This window comes from Glycine max, chromosome 17 (assembly GCF_000004515.6).
Source record: "Glycine max cultivar Williams 82 chromosome 17, Glycine_max_v4.0, whole genome shotgun sequence".
NCBI lineage: Eukaryota > Viridiplantae > Streptophyta > Magnoliopsida > Fabales > Fabaceae > Glycine > Glycine max.
Window position 1 is genome coordinate 24,322,860 of NC_038253.2, and position 20,833 is coordinate 24,343,692.

Genomic DNA, 20,833 nt, shown 5'->3' on the forward strand with positions numbered 1-20,833 from the left:
TGAAGACCCGCACAAACATTTGAAAGAATTTCACATTGTCTGCTCCACCATGAAACCCCCAGATGTCCAAGAGGATCACATATTTCTGAAGGCTTTTCCTCATTCATTAGAGGGAGTGGCAAAGGACTGGCTATATTACCTTGCTCCAAGGTCCATCACGAGCTGGGATGACCTTAAGAGAGTATTCTTAGAAAAAATTTTCCCTGCTTCCAGGACCACAGCCATCAGGAAGGATATCTCAGGTATTAGACAACTCAGTGGAGAGAGCCTGTATGAGTATTGGGAGAGATTTAAGAAACTATGTGCCAGTTGCCCCCACCATCAGATTTCAGAACAACTTCTTCTCCAATATTTTTATGAAGGACTCAGTAATATGGAGAGAAGTATGATAGATGCTGCCAGTGGTGGAGCCCTTGGAGACATGACTCCTGCTGAAGCCAGAAATTTAATTGAGAAGATGGCCTCCAACTCCCAGCAGTTTAGCGCCAGAAATGATGCCATAGTCATTAGAGGAGTGCATGAGGTAGCTACAAACCCATCTACATCATCTGAAACTAAGAAGCTTGAAGGCAAACTGGATGCGTTGGTCAACTTGGTAACCCAGCTGGCCTTGAATTAGAAATCTGTACCTGTCGCAAGGGTTTGTGGTTTGTGCTCCTCTGCTGACCACCATACAGACCTTTGCCCTTCCATGCAGCAACCTGGAGCAATTGAGCAGCCTGAAGCTTATGCTGCAAATATTTACAACAGACCTCCTCAACCTCAGCAGCAAAATCAACCACAGCAGAACAATTATGACCTTTCCAGCAACAGATACAACCCTGGATGGAGGAATCACCCTAACCTCAGATGGTCCAGCCCTCAGCAACAACAGCAGCCTGCTCCTTCCTTCCAAAATGCTGCTGGCCCAAGCAGACCATACATTCCTCCACCAATCCAACAACAACAACAACCCCAGAAACAGCCAACAGTTGAGGCCCCTCCACAACCTTCCCTCGAAGAACTTGTGAGGCAAATGACTATGCAGAACATGCAGTTTCAGCAAGAGACCAGAGCCTCCATTCAGAGCTTAACCAATCAGATGGGACAATTAGCTACTCAATTGAATCAACAACAGTCCCAGAATTCTGACAAGCTGCCTTCTCAAGCTGTCCAAAACCCCAAAAATGTCAGTGCCATTTCATTGAGGTCGGGAAAGCAATGTCAAGGACCTCATCCCGTAGCACCTTCCTCATCTGCAAATGAACCTGCCAAACTTCACTCTATTCCAGAAAAAGGTGATGACAAAAATTTACCTAACAATTTCTGTGCAGGTGAATCTTCTTCCACAGGTAATTCTGATTTGCAGAAGCAGCACATTCCCTCTCTTCCATTCCCTCCAAGAGCAGTTTCCAACAAAAAAATGGAAGAGGCAGAGAAAGAGATTTTGGAAACGTTTAGAAAGGTAGAGGTAAACATACCTCTGTTTGATGCAATAAAGCAAATTCCAAGATATGCCAAATTCTTGAAGGAGCTGTGCACTAATAAGCGGAAGCTTAAAGGAAGTGAACGGATTAGCATGGGCAGAAATGTCTCCGCATTGATTGGTAAATCTGTTCCTCAAATTCCTGAAAAATGCAAAGATCCAGGTACATTCAGCATACCTTGTATCATAGGGAATAGTAAGTTTGACAATGCCATGCTAGATTTAGGAGCTTCTGTTAGTGTTATGCCTCTGTCTATTTTTAATTCTCTATCTCTAGGTCCCTTGCAGTCAACTGATGTGGTAATTCATTTAGCTAATAGAAGTGTTGCCTATCCTGTTGGTTTCATAGAAGATGTCTTAGTTAGAGTTGGTGAACTGATTTTCCCTGTTGATTTTTATATCTTGAATATGGAAGATGGATTTTCTCAAGGATCAGTTCCCATCATTCTAGGCAGACCCTTTATGAAAACTGCTAGAACTAAGATAGATGTTTATGCAAGCACACTGTCCATGGAGTTTGGTGATATAACTGTTCATTTTAATATTCTGGATGCTATGAAATACCCATCTGAAGATCTTTCTGTATTTCGTGCTGAAATAATTGACCATGTTGTTGATGAATACATGACTGATCTTTATTCTAATCTGCATGCCTCTCACTCTTCATGCATTGAGTCTGAAATTGTACTTGATCATATGTCTGAATTTGATGCTGAGAGTGAATCTGAGAGTGATATTGATTGCATGCCTGGTGGTGGTGTTTTACCTCTTGAGGTTGATTTTATAGAGTCAGATAGGACTAACCATGTTTCAGGAAGTACACATACCTCTGACTTTCTTTATGAGGTAAAGGCTGAGAAACCATCTCCTTCTACCACTGTCCAGCCGACCACACCAGAATTGAAGCCTCTGCCATCAAATTTAAAATACGCTTACTTGGATGATAGCAAGAGTTTTCCAGTGATTATATCTGCCTCCCTTGCTGATGAGCAAGAGGAGAAGTTGTTGTCAGTTCTCAAGAAGCATAAGAAGGCTATAGGCCGGACCCTGGCGGACATTCCTGGTATTAGCCCATCCACATGTATGCATCGAATAAATTTAGAGGATGGAGCTAAACCAGTAAGACAGCCACAGAGAAGACTCAACCCGGTGATTCTTGATGTAGTGAAGAAGGAGATAACCAAGCTTTTGCAAGCTGGAATCATTTATCCTATCTCCGACAGCCAATGGGTGAGTCCCGTCCAGGTAGTCCCGAAAAAGACTGGCCTCACAGTGATCAGAAATGAGAAGGAGGAGCTGATTCCTACTCGGGTGTAGAACAGTTGGAGAGTCTGCATTGACTATAGGAGGCTGAACCAGGTTACCAAAAAGGACCATTTTCCCCTGCCATTCATTGACCAGATGCTTGAACACCTGGCAGGTAAATCCCACTACTGTTTCCTTGATGGTTTTTCTGGTTATATGCAAATTACTATTGCTCCTGAGGATCAGGAAAAGACCACATTCACCTGCCCCTTCGGCACTTTTGCTTATAGGAGGATGCCTTTCGGCCTGTGCAATGCCCCTGGTACCTTCCAGCGGTGCATGATTAGTATTTTCAGTGATTTTTTAGAAAATTGCATAGAGGTGTTTATGGATGATTTCACTGTATATGGATCCTCTTTTGATGGTTGTTTGAATAGTTTGGAAAAAGTTTTGAATAGATGCATTGAAACTAACCTTGTTCTAAATTTTGAAAAATGTCATTTTATTGTTGAGCAAGGTATAGTTTTAGGCCACATTATTTCCAATAAGGGCATTGAAGTAGATCCTGCAAAAATTTCTGTTATTTCACAATTGCCTTACCCCTCTTGTGTGCGAGAGGTGCGATCTTTTCTTGGTCATGCAGCATTCTACAGGCGCTTTATAAGGGATTTTAGCAAAGTAGCCCTTCCACTGTCCAACTTGTTGCAAAAGGAGGTGGAGTTTGACTTTAATGACAGATGCAAAGAGGCTTTTGATTGCCTCAAAAGAGCGTTGACTACCACCCCCATCATCCAGGCACCCGATTGGACAGCCCCTTTTGAGCTTATGTGTGATGCATCAAATTATGCATTGGGGGCTGTCCTTGCTCAGAAAATTGATAAATTGCCCAGGGTGATATATTATGCTTCTAGGACTTTAGATGCTGCCCAAGCAAATTATACTACTACTGAGAAAGAGCTTCTAGCCATAGTTTTTGCTCTTGAAAAATTTCGATCTTATTTGCTTGGTACTCGCATTATTGTTTATACTGACCATGCAGCTCTAAAGTACTTGATGAAGAAGGTTGATTCTAAGCCTAGGTTGATCCGATGGATGCTCTGGCTCCAAGAGTTTGACTTGGAGATCCGTGATAGGAGCGGAGCACAAAATCTAGTTGCTGATCATTTGAGTCGGATCGAACGTGTCTCTGATGCAGATTCACCTATTCGGGATGATTTCCCGGATGATCATTTGTATATATTGTATAGTATTTCTGACTCTCTTTCTACTCCCTGGTTTGCTAACATTGTCAATTATTTAGTTGCCTCTGTTTTTCCTCCCTTAGCATCTAAGGCCCAAAAAGATAAGATTAAAAGTGATGCTAAGCATTTTATTTGGGATGACCCCTACTTGTGGAAATTGTGCAGTGATCAGGTCATTAGACGGTGCATTCCAGATCATGAGACTGACTCAGTCCTGCAGTTCTGTCATTCTTCCGCACCGGGAGGTCATCTGGGTGTTCAAAGGACAGCTCGCAAAGTGCTTGATTGTGGTTTTTATTGGCCCACCATCTTTAAAGATGCGTGGAAGATCTGCAGCACTTGTGAGCAGTGTCAGAGAGCAGGAAATACACTTACATGGCGACAACAAATGCCTCAGCAACCTATGCTATTCTGTGAGGTGTTTGATGTCTGGGGTATAGATTTCATGGGTCCTTTTCCTGTCTCTTTTGGTTATGTTTATATTCTCCTTGCAGTTGATTATGTTTCAAAATGGGTGGAAGCCAGGCCCACTAGAACTAATGATGCTAAAGTTGTCGCAGACTTTGTCAGGTCTAATCTGTTTTGCAGGTTTGGAGTACCTAAAGCAATTGTTAGTGATCAAGGAACCCATTTTTGCAACAGGACAATGCATGCCCTGCTTAAAAAGTACGGGGTGGTACACAGGGTATCCACACCATACCACCCCCAGACTAATGGACAGGCAGAAATTTCTAACAGGGAAATCAAGATAATTCTAGAGAAGATTGTGCAGCCAAGCAGGAAAGATTGGAGTACCAGGCTTGATGATGCTCTCTGGGCACATCGGACTGCCTACAAAGCACCCATAGGAATGTCTCCTTATCGGGTTGTCTTTGGAAAGGCATGTCATCTTCCAGTGGAAATTGAGCACAAAGCATACTGGGCAGTGAAGACTTGCAACTTCTCTATGGATCAAGCTGGCGAGGAAAGGAAGTTGCAACTGAGTGAGTTAGATGAAATCCGCCTAGAAGCCTACGAGAATGCCAAGTTCTACAAAGAAAAGACCAAGAAGTTCCATGATAGCATGATAGTTAAAAAAGACTTCGTGGTTGGGCAAAAAGTGTTATTGTATAATTCTAGGCTTGAACTCATGAGTGGTAAGTTGAGGTCTAAGTGGATTGGTCCTTTTGTTGTTACTAATGTTTTTCCTTATGGTACAGTTGAGATCAAAAGCGACTCCACAAACAAGAGCTTCAAGGTCAATGGACATCGACTTAAGCCATTCCTCACGAACCCTTCTTTAGTGGACGTAGTGGTGGAAGAGACTTCCTTACTCCACCCTACTCTTCCTCCACCATGACTTAGGGAGTTTTTCTTTTCCTATCTCCTTCTTTGCTTTTATTACACTTGTCCGATTCTCTTTGATGATTTAATTGTTTTTAATCTTTTAATTGTGCTACATTGAGGACAATGTGTTGTTTAAGTATGGGGGGGAGTGTTCTTTGGTTTTGCTAGTTTTGTTGGTTTTGTTAATTTGTTAGTTGTGTTAATTTGTTAATGTTGTTAGTTTCATCGGATTTTTAGTTTAATATTTTGGGTCAATTTCATGTGCACGTACGACTTTGCATGTTTTTCTTTGAATTACAGGATATGTTCAAGAAATGGGTAATTGTTTTGAAAATAAAAGTTCTTGACATTTTGTGACTTGAAATCCTTGATTCTTCTCTACATGTCATGATAGTTTTGAAAGCTCAATTTGAAAGTGATGATTTTACCTTTGTGAGAATTTGAGCCATCCATCATTATAATCATTTGGTGTGTTTTGCCCCATTGATTGCTTGCACAATAGCCTTGGCTTGATTCTTGTTGATGCGTCCTAATTCACATGCATATTTGGAAATGATTAAGGCAATGTTGTTCTTATAAGCTTCTAGCCAAATGGACTTACCTTGAATTAATTCCTTTGATAGCCCTTTTGAGCCTTGTTTCCCTTTCCTTGTTTTGAAGCTCACTACAAGCCTTAAGTGAAAAACCATGATATTACCATATCCTTAAGGAATTTTGGAGCTTTGGAATTGTTTTGGGAATAAGTGTGGGGGGGTTTTTGTTTCATTGGACAACTTGTTTTGTTGGCTATGCTTCATGATGTATTTTGGGCCATACTTGATGTACATTGTATATTGGTTAAATGTTGGGCTTAATCCGGATTTTGGTTGTGGACTTGAAGAGGGCAAATAAAGCAGCGCTTAGCTTAATTAATTTCTAATTAGGAAATTTCGCAATTTTATTTTATGTTGTTCAATGTTTATTTCGTTTTGGGCCAGAGTATTGTAATAGGGCCCAGTGACTCTGAGTGACTCTTTTTAAATAGCTGCCTTGGGATTCGTGCAGGGCATTCTATTCTGTTATGCTATTCATTATTCAGAGCTTTGTTTTAGGGTTTTCGTTTTTCTATTTTGACGTTTCTGAGTTCGTAATGCAATTTTACGTTTTCTGCCTCTAATTACGAGTTCATTCTTGCTTCTTCTTCTACTTTCATTTACGTTTCTGTTCATTTACGTTCTTGTTCATTTACGTTTCTGCTTCATGTTTCATTTGCGTTTTCTGTTTGAATCCATGGAAGGCTAGATTTTCTGGTGTTGTTTCCTTTTGAGGACGAAGCCCAACTCTCTTTGAGGTTTCATTTGTAATGTGGTTTCCTGGCAGTTTTCCCTTCACCAGTTATCCCAATTTCGTGAATATTAATCAGTGCACGCTTCGTGTTCGATTAATTGCCTCTGAGCCTAACTTGCGTTCATGCTTAATGGACGAAGGGCTAACTGGTGTATGTGGTGCCTAATCACGTATTGAAAACCCTAAGTTGATTTTCGCTTAGTAAATTGAAATAGGGTTGGATTAAGTGGTTGACTGTTAGGGACGAATTCTCCATAACCCAGGATAAGAGAGTGGCTTCTGAATCAGAGGAAACAACCCGTTTTTAGTATTAGTAGTTTCGTATTCCATTTTATTTGTTCTGCTCTTTAATTACCAAACAACCAAACCCCCCCCCCATCGTTACTGTTACTGCAAGTATATTATGAACATTTGGCTTGTCACTGCTCGTTGGGAAATGACCTAGGATCACTTCCTAGTTACTGCATTTTCATGTTTATTTGATTCGGGTACGGCCTCGATCAGTAAGTGCATCAAAAACTAGATTAAACAAGTAATGACTTAAGGTTGAGCCTTGATGTAATCTTATTCTAATAAGAAAGTCCTTAGTCTAGGCTCCTAATGTTCTTATGTATGTAGTTACTCTACTATACTTGTCATGTATAAACCACATATAATTCAAACACATCTTTCTTAACAAAGTATTACCTGTAACACCCTGAAATTTCCTTTTCAATTTATTTTTCTACACGCTTAAAATTGCACTATTAAGGACTAGACAATGAAAATTTTGCATTGTGTAACTTTATTATATGCCCGTGTAATTTAATTTATTATTTGTATGATATTAATTGTATAAGTTTGATATTAGTTATATTTATTTTGTGTAAATAATTATTTATTTAGTTGCCAAAAATCTTGGAAACTACCTGAACCAAAATTCCATTTGTAGAAAAATTGCACCACGCACTGAGTGACAGTGTAATTTAATTTTATGTAAGATTGTTTTCTATTTGAGGTTCACTATGGGTACACATATTCCTAGGGAGATTAGCACAATAACATAGGCGATTAAGATAAGATTTACTAGTTTTGGTAAAAAGTAAAAATACCCATTTTGGGAAATCCTATCCCTTCCATTTTTGGTAGTTTTACAAAAAGGAAAACTACCTATTTGTGGCATGGAGTATGTTCAAAATGTCCAGCCAAGGGGTCGTTCAAGTGTCACAAAGCCTTGTCACCTTGAAGCATATGCCTTATCTTCTTGTCCATTGTGAGAAAAAAGAAAATTTGAACCCTTCATTCACCATTTTTGCATGAGTTCTACCTTGAGGGAGGAGAGTTCAGTTTTGCTTCTTCTTCTTCCTACCTTGTTCCTAGTGTTCTTGAGCCATTTATACATCAAGCTTAGGTAAATGAGTTCCATTCTTCATCCTACACTTGATTCCTCTTCATTCTCTTGTTCTAGCTTCTTTAATAACTTAAAATTTTCATTTTGTTTTACTCATGAAAGGAAACCTTGAAAACTGAACATTCATCATTTTTCCTTCAAGATTTTGTGAGTTCATCAAGAGGTAAGGGGGTCTCTCCAACTCTTGAACCCTATGCTTGTTGCTAAACTTCCTTGAAGACGGGGTCTTGAAATTTCCGTGCTTGCTTCCATGTTCTGCATCTGTGTGATAAATTGTTTTCCTTGAGATTTTGATGCCAAAGATGAGTTCGTTGGGTGTTAAAACATATGGTTAGCCTTAAATTTCCCTTAAATAAGAGTTTCCTAGCAAAAGTTACGAATAAAACAAGTTTAAGGACCTTTAATAAAATGAAAATGTGTCATGAAATCAGACTGAGTGTTATAGTAGTATGGACTGTTATTATTTAAGTTTTGACCTCAAATATGAGTTTGTTAGGTTTGAAAATGTAGGGTAGCATCTAAGATTTGTGAAAATCCGATTCTCGGAGCACCGAGGGCAGTAAAAATAGACAACTTAACTTTAAAATTTGTGCCTCCATATAAATTACCTTAAATTTATTTATTTCTAGAACTACTAATTTATTTGCTATTATATTACTGAGATAATTGCAAGATCTGATGACTGATGCATGTTTTGGAATTATGATAATTTTCTACTGATAAAATTACTGAAATGTGTGCTTGTATTTTATTATTATTATTGAATGATAAGACTGAAAAAGTGTGAACTCCGACAATCATATATGTGGCATGTGAATTAATTTCTATTATATATATGTCTGGATATTGTCATTTTTATCTATTAGCATTATGGTTTGGTTCTGGGGTGCCCGACCCTCGGTAAATTGTTTGTTATGTTTGCTTAAATGGCTATAAGTACAACCATTATGTTGTACAATTGTTTGTGTTTGACAAGTGGTTCTACCGCTTAAGGGGTCATGATTGGTTCCCTAAGAGTAGTACGTAGGCCTAAGGCTCGTCTCTCTTTCTTGTTTGTTTGTATACATTCGTTGATGTACGTGATATGAGGACTAGGCACGCGATGCAATGGCAAGATTCAAGAGGACTGGACAGAAAGTAAGGAACCAGTGGTTTTATTTCCTTTTGTGAGAATATGAGGTTACGTTAAGGAAGTGGATGATGGACAAAAATACATTGGGGTATAGTGGGCAAAGAGGTTCAAAGAACCTAGGGGAATTATCGAGTGGTAACTACCCAGCATTTGGTGTGGGTAACTTGTTGGATCGAGTGGCCTCAGAATAATTAAGAAGGGGGTTGAATTAATTATTCCTAAACCTTTACTAATTAAAAAATTACTCTTTTAAGGCTTTTACTAAATTGTTAAGAGAATAAGGAGTAGAAGAGAAACTTAACAGAAAGTAAAAGCGGAAATTAAATGCACAGCAGAAAGTAAAACGGTAGGGAAGAAGAAAACAAACACACAAGAGTTTTTATACTGGTTCAGCAACAACCCGTGCCTACATCCAGTCCCCAAGCGACCTGCAGTCCTTGAAATTTCTTTCAACCTTGTAAAAATCCTTTTACAAGCAAAGATCCACAAGGGATGTACCCTCCCTTGTTCTCTTTGAACCTAGTGGATGTACCCTCCACTAGAACTGATCCACAAGAGATGTACCCTCTCTTGTTCTCAGTCAAACCCAAGTAGATCTACCCTCTACTTGTACCACAAAGGATGTACCCTCCAATGTGTTAAGACAAAGATCTCAGGCTATTAAACCTTTGATACTTTGTGAATGGGGACACAAAAGAATTCTCAGGCGGTTAGTCCTTTGAACACTTTCGTATCAGGGAATGGGAAGAATCAAAAGAATTCTCAGACTGTGTCGTTTGGAATTGTTTGGCAAGGGAGAAGGGAGACACAAAAGAATTCAGGCGGTTAGTCCTTTGTTCTTTTGGAAAAGGGAGAAGAGAGACACAAAAAGAATTCAGGCGATTAGTCCTTGGCGAATTCTTTTTGGCAAAGGGAGAAGAGAATGAAAAGATGAATAGCACAAGTTTTCAAGGTTTGGAAAACCAGAAAACTTCAGAAAGCTTTTGGTACAAAGAAGAAGAAGAAGAAGTTCAAAGAGATTCAAGGCTTGTAAAGGATTGTATGAATATGTGTAAAAAGTATCTTGAAAAGCAAATCAAAGCCTTGCTTTTATAGACTCTTCATGTTTGGCCAAGAAGACCATTTAGAAGAGTTATAACTTTTAGAAAAACTTAAAACCAATTTGAAAAAGTCAAAAAACCTTTTGAAGAGTTACAACTTTTGATTTATTCAGAAACAGCACTGGTAATCGATTACCAAATTGGTGTAATCGATTACACAAAGCTTTTGTGTGAAAGGATGTGACTCTTCACATTTGAATTTGAATTTTAACGTTCAAAGGCATTGGTAATCGATTACCAAAACATTGTAATCGATTACAGCTTTTTGAAAATAATTGGAACATTGTAAATTCAATTTGAAAACTTTTTCAAAACAATTTTACTACTGGTAATCGATTACAACAATCTGGTAATCGATTACCAGAGAGAAAAACACTTTGGTAAAAGGTTTTGTCAAAAACTCATGTGCTATTCAAAGTTTTGAAAAAAAATTTAATACTTATCTTGATTGAGTCTTCTCTTCATTCTTGAATCTTGATCTTGATCCTTGAATCTTGATTCTTGTCTCTAGACTTTCTTCTTGAGTCTTGAATTCTTCTTGATTCTTATCTTGAACTCTTGAATTGTTCTTGATTGATCTTGGATTCTCTTGAGTTGTTCTTTGATTGATCTTTGAGCTTTTTGTCATCATCTTTTGTCACCATCATTGTTATCATCAAAACACCTTTGAATCACCTTTGATTCACCATGAAGCTTTGCTTCTACAACTCACAAGCCTCACTTTGCTACTCTGGGTTTTTGAGTTGGGAGATGAGGTGTCAGTGTACAATGTATTTGTATGTAGCAATCACTCTAGACTATGATCCATATGATTTTGTAAGACCATCAAGACTTAAGAGGATTAGTGACAATGATTGGTCCCTATTGTAAATTAAGTGTGATAGTTACACGATGAGGATGTGAGAGTGTTGTTTGTTTAGATAACCACATGTAGTGGTTATGTAGGTTGTATGTTTTAATTTTGTTTTGCTATTGTCTATTGTTTGTGGCATTTGTGGAGCGGAGGACTCATCCTTACAACCACCAATTTCAGGGGGAGGTCATGGAGCATCTGTAGAGGATGCTCATGTAGATTAGTAGATGTCGCTACAACTACATGATAGAGGAAGAGTTGCACCTCCATGTTCACTTTGGACACATCCAACGCCATGTTTTGTTGTTAGATGATCCCCAGATGCCACTGATCACTGTTGAGGCAAATGCTTCATACAACATCCTATTCGAGCGTACCTGATGTGAACCTTACGGGGTGGAACGTTTGATACAGGCTATGGAGTTCTGGATGACGCCACTTCCAGCGAAGGAAGATAAGTCAGGGTAGACGCCACTTCCAGTGAAGGAAGGTAAGTCAGGGTAGACACCACAAGGATTACCTTGATAAGTCATTTGAATTGTAGTATTCATTAATTTCTGTTAAAATGAATTTCGACCGTTCGGTCGTGCCGTAACCACGTTGGAAATCAAAAAAGGAGGTAAAATAATAATATAATAATAATAAAAAAATACCTTTTAGTAAAATAAAGCGAAAAATCAATCGGACGTTTTCTCTTTGGGATTTCTCATTCTTAATTGAATTGACTAATAACTAAAGTGAAATTAAGGCTAAAATCAACTCGCCTAGTCAAGCTCGTCCACAAAAAATAGGGTTTTCAAAGTTTATCATTTCAGTTTCTTACCAAGTAAAATGGATCATTTTTAAGGTCCAACGCCTTAAAATGATCACCTTTCAAGTAAAAAGAATCACTTGATTCACGCATAAGAAAGAACTACGTAGGTCTGATTTCCTCTTTGATGGAGGGTACGTAGGAGCAAAAGCCCCGCTTTTGTCGACCTCAAAAAATAAAAAGAAATAAAAGTTAAGGTAACACAATTTCCACAATTCTAAAAAATAGGCTATTGTCCTTTGAGACAAACGTGAGAGGTGCTAATACCTTCCTCAAGCGTAAATACAACTCCCGAACTTAGAATTTTCATTTTGACCGGTTTCCTTCGGTTTTTCCGACGTTTCCCACAAATAAACGTTGGTGGCGACTCCGCGCATCTTTCCTCCTTTGGAAAGCGCACCCGTGAGCCTCGCCCTCGCTCGCCCGCGAAGGGCACGTTGCGACAGTTGGCGACTCCACTGGGGACTATCTTTGTGAGTTAGGCCTATTTTAAGGAATTGTGGATTTGTGAAACCTTGTGTGTGCTTTTGTTGAACTGTGTAAAATGTAAATAATTGTTGTCTATTTCGTATTCTTTACACTGCATTCTAAGCACCCACGGGTTTGAGTAAAAAAAGGGCCCTACACCCGGGTTCATGGGAATTTAAGGAGTGAAGGTGAATCTATCATCATGCTAGGTCTCCAACTTGCTTGATAATAGTGAAACCTCGTCTAGAGCTTTCTCTCTTTATAATGTGTTGTCGCTGGTATTCCATACCGCCACAATATTATTATCTTGAGTGATAATACCTCTAGAGAACGGCCGTGTGAGTTATAAATTGTTGGGAAGTAATTATTAGAGACCCCTAGATATTGTCCTATAGGTTCCCAAATAGGGGCAAAGAACAAACACGTTCCTGTGCCATTCGTTCTCATGCATTTTCGGTTTATAGTTTTTGCTAGTGTTGTTTGGTTTCTTTAGAGTAATACGTAACCTTTTTAATGTTACGTTGAGGCGCCATCATGCCCAAAACGTAGCATTAAAATTGGGTCTCTGCGATCTCGTATGTATGAATTACCCCTTTTTCTTGTTTTCTTTCCGTTTCATGCATACGCATCGCATCATTCATGTCGGAGTCTTGATCCACCCCTTTTTTTAGGTAAATGATGGGGACAAATCAAAACGGCAAAAGGTTTTATCAAGTCAAGGTTAAAAGTCTAGATGTCACTAGCCTCATGGAATTAGGACGATTGATGGGACCTCTCCAAAGGCAAGCCTTTCGCAAAGTGTACGGGAAGATTCTAGATTTGGCCGCAGCGGAGGTATTTACGGAAGCTGTCGTATCCCTCGCCCAATACTATGACCAGCCGTTGAGGTGTTTCATGTTTGGGGACTTCCAAATGGTACCAACTATTGAAGAGTTTGAGAAAATATTAGGATGCCCTCTTGGGGGGAGAAAACCGTATCTTTTCTCCGACTTTCTTCCTTCCTTGAGCAAGATTGCAGCTGTGGTTGGTGATTCAGCAAAAGAGTTGGATCGCACGAAGCAAATTCGGAACGGCGTAGTGGGCCTGCCTCGGAAATACTTGGAAGGCAAGGCAAGGGATATGGCGAGCCAAGAGAAGTGGGGCCCGTTTGCAGATATTTTAGCTTTGTTGATTTTTGGGGTTGTCCTCTTTCTGAACGTTGACGGTTTGGTAGACTTAGCCGCCATTGATGCTTTCCTCGCATATCACCATAGCAAGGAAAGTCCAGTGGTGGCTATCTTGGCAGATTTGTTTGACACCTTTGACCAGAGGTGTGAGAAAAACAGTGCACGAATTGTCTGTTGTTTACCCGCTCTCTCTGTGTGGTTGATTTCACACCTATTCCAACAAGATACGAGACACCCGTGTCCGCTTCAAAGCTATCGCTCATGCGCCGAAAAAGGAAGAGTCGATTGGGACCAACATTTGGCTGAGATAGGGGGCAGCGCGATCAATTGGTTTCCTCGTTGGAAGGAAGGCAAGGAAGGAGTTATCTTCTCGTGTGGGGACTACCCTAATGTTCCACTGATAGGGATTAGGGGTTGTATTAATTATAATCCCGCACTCGCCATAAGACAGCTAGGGTATCCCATGAGGGGAGCGCCAACCGAAGAAAGTCTCTCGCCTTTCCTTGTGAGGAATCTAGGCGCGCAAAGTCTCAAGGCGATACAAAGAGTCAACAAGGCGTGGAGAAGTCCGTTGAAGAAAGACAAGGAGCTTAGAGGCATCCGAAATGGCGTCATCGGAGGTTATCATGGATGGCTAAGAATTCACACGCGAGGGTTAGATTGGCTCTCCAAATTGAAAGTTATCGATGAGGAGAACTTCGAAGCTCCGGAGGAAGATGAAGAAGTCCGAGCTCTAAAATTGGAGCTAGGGAAGGCAAGGCTCGCCAAGGAGAAGTTCAAATCAGCTGCTACACACATCCGGAAAGAGTGCACCGAGTTACAAGAGGAAAACGCGGCCACTGCAAGAGCCCTTGAACAAGAAACCAAAAGGGCCCGCAAGGAGGAATATGGCCGAGAGAAATTCCGAGGAGCATTGTGGGGTAGCAACAATGAGCTCAAGCTCCGAAGAGAGGAGAGAGATCGGTCACGAGTGCATGGCATGATCTTAAAAGAAGAGTTAGTTGCTTGCGCGAGGTCCAAAAGGAGTTTGGCTCAACACTTGGAAGCCACGGAGCAAAGCATGCTAGCTATCATAGGGAAATACAAGGAAGAATTGAACCAGTCTATGGCCCATGAACAAAAGCTAGTGGAGGATTTTGCACAAGTGTACGCCGAAAAAGAAGCAAGAGGGAGGGTGATTGATGCATTGCATCAAGAAGCGACTATGTGGATGGATAGGTTCGCCTTGACCTTGAATGGAAGTCAAGACCTCCCGCGTCTACTAGCCAAAGCGAAAGCCATGGCTGAAGTGTGTACGGCCCCCGAGGAGATTCATGGGCTAATCAATTACTGTCAACACATGATAGATTTGATGGCCCACATAATTAGAAATCGTTAGGTTCTCTTATAACACCTTTGTATAATCTTGGCTAGATGAAAGCTTTGTTCTTTTTATAAAATGAGAAGTTCTGGATGCATTACGTTACCTAAAAACCTTTGGGTGGATCCAAGTGCACCGATCATTCATTTGCATATTCATGTTTTGGTGGCATACTCACCTTTGTTTATTTCTTTAGGAAATTCATCATAACTAAGAAAACACCAAGGCACCCCTATAACACTCGATCCAGAAAAATGGATAATGAAGAGGGCGTGTAGGAACAGATGAAGGCCGATCTATCGGCCTTAAAAGATCAAATGGCTTCCATCTCGAAGGTCATGTTAAAACTCCAGAAAACCATAGAGGACAAAGCCACGGCAACCGCCTCCAGTACGGTTAGGGAAGCGGAGCCGATGCTGCAACCCGCTTTAAATCCAGGCCGAGATTGAAACACGGCCGTGTTTGGTCGAAGGTATAGTCCGCAAGCTTATCCTTATGGCTTGCCTCCGGACTTCACTCCCCGTGCCACTCCAGAAGATTTAAGCCAAGCCCCTACTTTTGAGGGGCAACTCCCGCCTTATGACGACTATCCCGGGCAAGACGATGAGGAAGGAGATACCCATCTCGGCCCCCTGCTCCACCTCAAAGATCCGTCCCCACATGAACTACCCCAACCGAACATAGTCCGCCATATCCCGACCTCACCCACACCCGTAAAAGAATCTGTTCCCTTCGCGGAAGATAAGGGAAAGATTGAGGGGTTCGAAGAGAGGTTAAGAGCAGTCGAGGGCCTTGGCAATTACCCATTCTCGGATTTAGCGGATTTATGTCTCGTGCCCAGTATCATCATTCCTCCCAAGTTCAAAGTACCGGACTTTGATAAGTACAAAGGGACGACATGTCCGAAGGGGCATCTTCGGATGTATTGCCGAAAGATGGGGGCGTATTCTGTGGACGAGAAATTGTTGGTCCATTTCTTTCAAGACAGCTTGGCCGGAGCAGCTGTAACATGGTATACCAATTTGGAAGCTTCCCAGATCCGATCATGGAAGGACTTGGCAACTGCCTTCATTAGGCAGTACCAGTATAATACGGACATGGCTCCCGATCGGAACCAGCTTCAGAGTATGACTAAGCGAGAGCATGAGTCCATTAAGGAATATGCCCAAAGATGGAGAGATCTCGCAGCCCAAGTCGTACCGCTCATGACGGAAAGGGAGATGATCACAATTATGGTAGATACGTTACCCACGTTCTACTATGAAAAGCTGATAGGCTACATGCTAGCTAACTTTGCGGATCTCGTCTTCGCCGGAGAAAGGATTGAATCTGGATTACGGAAAGGCAAGTTCGAATATGCTTCCAACAACAACAGAAGAGCCCCAGTAGTGGGCGCGAGGAAAAAAGAAGGAGACGCCCACGCAGTCACCACCGACCCGACGTGGAGGAAAGCACCCCAAAATATCCAAAGCTCATACCAGCCCAATCCCCCAAATTTTTTAATCCGAGCCGGGAATTCTCTCCCGACTCAAGTAAAAGGACCACCCGCAGCAGAAAGAGCGACGGCCCAACGCACAGCTCCAGCCGCTCCCCGGCCAATTAATAATACAGCCCCTGGCGCAAGCCATAAATATGCACAACACCCGCCCCCGAAAGATAACTTCTCCCCTATTCCCATGGCATACTTTGAGTTATGGCCTTCATTATTGGAGAATCATTTGGTGGTGGCCATACCCGGGAAGGTCTTCTGGCCACCCTACCCCAAGTGGTACGACCCGGGTGCCAAGTGTGTGTACCATAGTGGAGCTCCCGGACACAATATTGACTCCTACATCCCGTTCAAGTATAAAGTGCAGCACCTGATTAGTGTCGGCTGGCTAGCATTTCAGGAGGAAGGCCCAAATGTTAAAATCAACCCGCTAGCTAGTCATGGAGGGGCTAGCGTGAATGCCGTCGAAAAGGACGGGCCATCGCGGGCAAAGAGGTTAGGAAAGGTGGTTACTTCTAGACGCTTCATCTATCAATCACTACTAGCGGCGTGCATGGTCTCCCGAGGTGGAGACGAAAGGGATGAATGTTTGTTTCACCTCGGGGAGTCGCATGACATGGAAACCTGTCCCGTGGTGGAAGAATTGCTTCAGCGGCTCATGGATTGTGGGCAGCTTGAAGTGTCCATAGGAGGGAGGGAAGAACCACAAATTTGCATGCAGTCAGAAGAGAAGAAGGTTCCTCTAACCTCGAAGGCCCTAGTGATATGTTTTACTAGGAAGGGGACCGGATCCACATCCATATACCCCCGAACGGAACCTAAGCCAACACCATTTGCATATCAAAGTAATAAGGCCGTTCCGTGGAAGTATACCCCTCCCGCGTCCAGCGAAAGAGTTGCAACCGAAGTTGACTCCCTATCAGCTAAGGTAACCAACATCACCGGCCTCAGTGGCGTAACCCGCAGTGGTCGGGTGTTCGCTTCCCCTCACCCGGCGGAATTTCCCTCTAAAGGGAAAGCGCCCATGGTCCAAGAGCCCACAGATATAGCCACCCCCTCAAAAGAAGTAGATCCTCCAGTGGTAAGAGGGGCCGAAAAAAAAGAGGGACTTCAAAGAAAAACAGTGACTTTGGAAGAGGCCCATGAGTTCCTCCGCCTCATCCAACAAAGCGAGTTTAAGGTAGTCGAGCAACTGAATAAAACTCCAGCAAGGATCTCTTTGCTTGAACTACTCATAAACTCCGAGCCTCATCGTGCGCTGTTGATGAAGGTCCTTAACGATGCCCATGTAGCACATGATATCTCAGTGGAGGGTTTCGAAGGCATCGTTAATCATATAACCACCAACAATTATATCGCGTTTGCGGAAGAAGAGATTCCCGTTGAGGGGAGAGGACACAACAAGGCTCTACATGTGCCGGTGAGATGTATGGACCACGTTGTCGCAAAGGTACTTATCGACAATGGATCGAGCTTAAATGTAATGCCGAAGATCACTTTGGAAAAGCTTCCTTTTAGTGCGTCACGTTTAAAACCAAGCTCGATGGTGGTGCGAGCCTTTGATGGTACTCGACGGGAAGTGATGGGGGAAATCGACATTCCCATTCAGATAGGCCCCCACACTTGCAACGTGGTGTTTCAAGTAATGGATATAAATCCCGCCTATAGCTGCCTCTTGGGAAGACCATGGATTCATGCCCTGGGAGTGGTCCCTTCAACGCTTCACCAGAAAGTGAAGTTCGCAGTGGGTGGACTTTTAGTGATAGTGTCGGGTGAAGAGGACATGTTAGTGAGCTGCCCCTCCTTCACACCATACATAGAAGCGGTGGAAGAATCATTGGAAACGGCTTTCCAATCCTTTGAAGTGGTGAGCTGCGCCTCTGTGGAACCAAGTCCGTCGCTACCTTCTCTCTCCAAAGCGGCCATAATGGTGGTGTGTGTTATGCTCAGGAACGAATTTGAGCCCGGAATGGGTCTAGGCAAGGACTGCCTCGGGAATGCCGACGTGGTCGATATCAAGGGAAATCCATACAAGTATGGATTAGGGTATGAACCCGGGATGCCGGGGAGGAGGAACGTGCCGTCAAGATTTCGGGCAGATAGGGTATGGCCCGGCCGTATTAGCCAGTGTTTCACCAGCGCTGGAATGGTGTCCGATGAGGAGGTGGCAGCAATAGAAGAGGAGTTCCCTCAAGACCCACCAAGTTTTGTGCAACCATGCCACCCCGATTCCCAAGTGGGGAACTGACGCGTGATAAGCCAGTCAGAAGTCTATACCGCTGATTCAATGTAATTAAAGCCTATAGATTTCCTTTCTCTTTTGTTTTGTGAAACCTACCTTATTAAATAAACGAAGAGATCTTGTTTCATCTGTTCTTACGGTCCCACCTTTTCTCATATCATTTTGCATGTTGGAGAGGTTGGTCGCTCAAGAAGAACGTGAAATGAAGCCTCACCAAGAAGAAACTGAATTGGTAAACTTGGGGACCACGGAGGAAAAGAAAGAAGTAAAGGTAGGAACCGGTATGACCGCGCCTATCCGTCAAGGCTTGATAACCCTTCTTCAAGAGTATCAAGATGTCTTTGCATGGTCATATCAAGACATGCCTGGTCTGGATTCCGACATTGTGCAGCATAAGTTGCCTTTGAATCCTGGGTCTTCCCCGGTTAAGCAAAAGTTACGACGAATGAAACCCGAGATGTCCTTAAAAATTAAAGAAGAAGTAAGGAAGCAGTTTGATGCAGGATTCTTAGCTGTGGCGCGGTACCCGGAGTGGGTGGCCAACATTGTCCCAGTCCCAAAAAAGGACGGCAAGGTTCGAATGTGCGTAGACTACCGGGACTTGAACCGAGCCAGTCCTAAAGACAATTTTCCCCTACAACACATTGATATATTGGTAGATAATACAGCCAAATTCGCCCTTTTCTCATTTATGGATGGTTTCTCGGGGTATAATCAAATAAAGATGGCACCCGAAGATGTGGAGAAGACCACTTTCGTCACCCTATGGGGGACATTCTGCTATAAAGTGATGGCCTTCGGGCTGAAAAATGCTGGGGCAACCTATCAGCGTGCCATGGTGGCATTGTTCCATGATATGATGCATAAGGAAATAGAGGTCTACGTAGATGACATGATTGCCAAGTGAACCCAACCATGTTTGGAAGGTTGCGGAAATACCAATTAAAACTAAACCCAACCAAATGAACCTTTGGGGTGAAGTCGGGGAAGCTGCTAGGATTTATCGTAAGTCAGAAAGGGATAGAGATAGATCCCGAGAAAGTAAAAGCCATCCTTGAAATGCCAGAACCACTCACGGAGAAGCAGGTTCGGGGGTTTTTAGGCAGGTTGAATTATATCGCGAGATTTATCTCGCAGCTCACCCCTACCTGTGAGCCCATTTTTAAGCTGTTACGTAAGAACCAGGCGGTCCTATGGAACAGTGACTGCCAAGAGGCCTTCGAGAAGATCAAACAGAGTCTCGCGAATCCCCTGGTGCTCATGCCACCTGTAACAGGAAGACCTCTTTTCCTGTACATGACCATGTTGGACGAGTCTATGGGGTGCGTGTTGGGTCAGCATGATGATTCTGGGAAAAAGGAGCAAGCCATCTACTATCTGAGCAAGAAGTTTACCGCATGTGAGATGAATTACTCAATGCTGGAAAGGACGTGTTGTGCTCTGGTATGGGCATCACATCGGCTTAGGCAGTATATGCTCAGCCATACCACGTGGCTTATTTCCAAAATGGATCCTGTGAAATACATCTTTGAAAAACCGGCCCTCACGGGACGAATCGCTAGGTGGCAGGTACTATTATCTGAATTCGATATCGTTTACGTCACCCAAAAAGCGGTAAAGGGAAGTGCCTTAGTAGATTATTTGGCCCAGCAACCCCTCCAGGATTATCAGCCGATGCACCCCGAGTTCCCAGATGAAGATATCATGGCCCTGTTTGAAGAGAAGCGGACGCACGAGGACATAGACAAATGGATTGTTTGCTTCGATGGGGCGTCAAATGCTTTGGGCCACGGAGTAGGGGCAGTCCTTGTATCCCCGGATGATCAGTGTATTCCTTTCACGGCTAGGCTAGGTTTTGATTGTACCAACAATATGGCTGAGTACGAAGCATGCGCCCTCGGGGTTCAGGCGGCCATTGATTTTGATGTAAAACTACTCAAGGTGTATGGAGACTCAGCTTTGGTGATACGCCAGTTAAAAGGAGAATGGGAAACTAGGGATCCGAAGTTGATACCCTATCAAACTCACATCTTGAGGTTAGCCAAGTACTTTGATGACATTTCCTTCCACCACATACCTCGGGAAGAGAATCAAATGGCTGATGCATTAGCCACTCTGGCATCCATGTTTCAACTTGCCCCACATGAGGATCTGCCGTACATCGAATTCAAATCTCAAGGCAGGCCGGCATATTGTTATGCAATAGAGGAAGAGCGGGA

General features: G+C 42.5%; 1 non-coding gene across 1 annotated transcript; it reads right to left on the bottom strand.

Moving 5' to 3' along the window:
- Positions 1-220: 220 nt before the first annotated feature.
- LOC113000059 (small nucleolar RNA R71) lies at positions 221-327 on the bottom strand. Its single transcript, XR_003265331.1, has one exon. It is a non-coding gene; the product is annotated as a small nucleolar RNA R71 (small nucleolar RNA).
- Between the last annotated feature and the right edge of the window lie 20,506 nt (positions 328-20,833).